This window comes from Mus caroli, chromosome 2 (genome assembly GCF_900094665.2).
Source record: "Mus caroli chromosome 2, CAROLI_EIJ_v1.1, whole genome shotgun sequence".
Taxonomy (NCBI): Eukaryota; Metazoa; Chordata; class Mammalia; order Rodentia; family Muridae; genus Mus; species Mus caroli.
Window position 1 is genome coordinate 104,851,283 of NC_034571.1, and position 2,869 is coordinate 104,854,151.

Below are 2,869 nucleotides of genomic sequence, written 5' to 3' on the forward strand. Positions count from 1 at the left end.
AAACAAACAAACAAACAAAAAACAGAAAGAATACTACCTAATTCATTCTATAAAGTCGCAATTACTCTGATACCTAAAGCACACAAGGACCCATCCAAAAAATGGCAACTTCAGACCAATCTCACTTATGAATATCAATGCAAAAATACTCAATAAAATTCTTGCAAACCGAATTCAAGAACACATCAAAACCATCACTATGATCAAGTAGGCTTCATCCCAGGGGTGCAAGGTTGGTTCAATATACAAAAATCCATTATAGAGATTATAGAGATAAACTCAAAGAAAAAAACATCATTGGATGATGTGATGATGATGATGATGATGTAAAAAGACTAAAACACTTGAAAACAAACAAACAAAACCTACAAAGTACCCAGGGAGCCGGGGAGATCTGCAACGCTATAGGTGGAACAACAATATGAACTAACCAGTACCCTCCCCACCCCCCCAGCTCATGTCTCTAGCTGCATATGTATCAGAAGATGGCCTAGTCGGCCATCAGTGGAAAGAGAGGCCCATTGGTCGTGCAGACTTTATATGCCTCAGTACAGGGGAACACCAGGGCCAAGAGGTGGGAGTGGGTGGGTGGGTGAGTGGGAGTGGGAGGGTGTGGGGAACTTTTGAGATAGCATTGAAAATGTAAATGAAATAAATACCCAATTTAAAAAAGTTCTGTATCAGGAGACATTGCAGATGTAGCTGACATGCCACATGTGTGTCAGTAGGTGGCAGAGGAAAGAGAGGGCATGTCTATGCTCTTTGTTCTGACCTATGAACAACTAAATGATTAGTAGTCTTACATTCCCAGAAAAAAGCAAGCCTGGATGGGCTCCCAGTACCTGTGCATAAGCCAAAGACTAGGAAAACCTTACTTTGGCCCCCAACAGGAGTGAGCCTGAGACAGAGGACCCTCAAAATGGGTCATTTGGCAAGGCCAGGTAAAGGGTGATGTGAGGAGCAGGTGTGGCAGCAGTCCCAAGATGGTGCCCGGGACTGCAGCTAAGTCTTATGACTTGCACCTGACTTCCTCATACACCTGAAAATAAGCCACGACCATCGTGAGAGCTGCGCAGGTGCACCATGATGCTGGCGGTGTAAACAAGTCCATATTTGGTGGAGACATGCCCCTGCTGCCCTGATTGGCTGAAGCTGTGTGCCCGGTGAGGTGACGTGGTCTGCCATGAGTGGATGGGGGCTGAGAGTAAGAGTGAGAGGCCTGGGGTTCGGGGTAGAAAAAGATGAAGCGAGAGAGATGAAGACTGAAGCTTGCTGAATAAACTGCTGTTAGAAGAACTGTTGGTCATGTCGTTCTTACTGGTCAAGAGTGGATGCAACAGGGTGAGCCTTTAATGACCATCAGACTGAGTCTACACAGGCTAGGTGATCAGGAATCTAACTTGTTGAGTTCCTTGTATATATTGGATATTAGCCCTCTATCAGATGCAGGATTGGTAAAGATCTTTTCCCAATCTGGTGGTTGCTGTTTTGTCCTATTGACAGTGTCCTTTGTCTTACAGAAGCTTTGCAATTTTATGGGATCTCATTTGTCAATTCTTGATCTTAGAGCATAAGCTATTGGTGTTCTGTTCAGGAAATTCTCCCCTGTGCCCATGTGCTCAAGGCTATTTATTCCCCACTTTCTTTTCTATTAGTTTCAATGTATCTGGTTTTATGTGGAGGTCCTTGATCCACTTGGACTTGAGCTTTGTACAAGGAAATAAGAATGGATCTTCACAGGACCAAGGGCCTTTCCTCCCACTGATAACCGACTAGACCATCCTCTGCTACATATATAGCTAGAGCCACAAGTTCTACCATGTGTTTTCTTTGATTAGTGGTATAGTTCCAAGGAGCTCTGGGGTTATTGGTTAGTTCATATTGATGTTCCTCCTATGGGGCTTCAGACCCCTTCAGCTCCCTGGGTACTTTCTCTGGCTCTTTCATTGGGGACCTTCTGAAGGCTCTGTGCCCCAGTATAGGGGAATGCTGGGACCAGGAATGGGAGTGGGTGGGTTGGGAAGCAGGAGGAGTGGGGAGGGGATAGGGAATTTTTGGAGGGGAAACTAGGAAAGGGGATGACATTTGAAATGTAAATTTAAAAAATATCTAAAAACATAAAACAAAATAAAATAAATAGAAAATAAAAATAAAGAATTCTTATACTGAAAAAAAAAAAAGAATGGATTGATTTGCATTCTTCTACTGAAAGAAAGATGAAATTTCAAGACCTGTAATTCATATAAAGTACTCAGAAATTGCTGGTTGTTTGTGAGCCTAGAGGCTGCCTAGGGCTGAGAAAAGAGAAAAACAAAACCAGGCATGCCCCATAGTTAAAACATTCCTGGGAACAGCTTAACCTTAAAGATAAAGAGGAATGTGAGAACAAATCAAGGCTATCTGAACTGAGTCAACAACTCACAGAACTCTGACACCCTGCACGTACATGTAATTTTTCTGCTGATGTTTGAATAAGCCAATAGTGTGTCACTATGCTGAATTCCACACCCCTAAGCCCCTTACCCCATAAAAACCCCTAGCTTTTGAGCCTCATGGCAGACATCCATTATCTCCTGTGTGGGATGCATGTCGGTCCGGAGCTCCTTCATTAAACTACCTCGTGTAATTACATCAAGGCCTTTTCGTGATTCTTTGGGTGCCTGCCGAATCGGGAATTGAGTGGGGGTTTCCCCACTAGGTTCTATCACTACATGCTAACCACCAGTTGAAGCAGTGCCATTTGTTGAAAATGCTGTCTTTTAAGTTTCGAGCTGAGACGAAAGGATGGACCATCTAGAGACTGCCATATCCAGGGATCCATCCCATAATCAGCTTCCAAACGCTGACACCATTGCATACACTAGCAAGA

General features: G+C 43.6%; 1 non-coding gene across 1 annotated transcript; it reads left to right on the plus strand.

Moving 5' to 3' along the window:
- The first annotated feature begins 674 nt into the window (after window positions 1-674).
- Window positions 675-806, plus strand: LOC115030513. Its single transcript, XR_003836105.1, has one exon. It is a non-coding gene; the product is annotated as a small nucleolar RNA SNORA17 (small nucleolar RNA).
- Window positions 807-2,869: the final 2,063 nt, after the last annotated feature.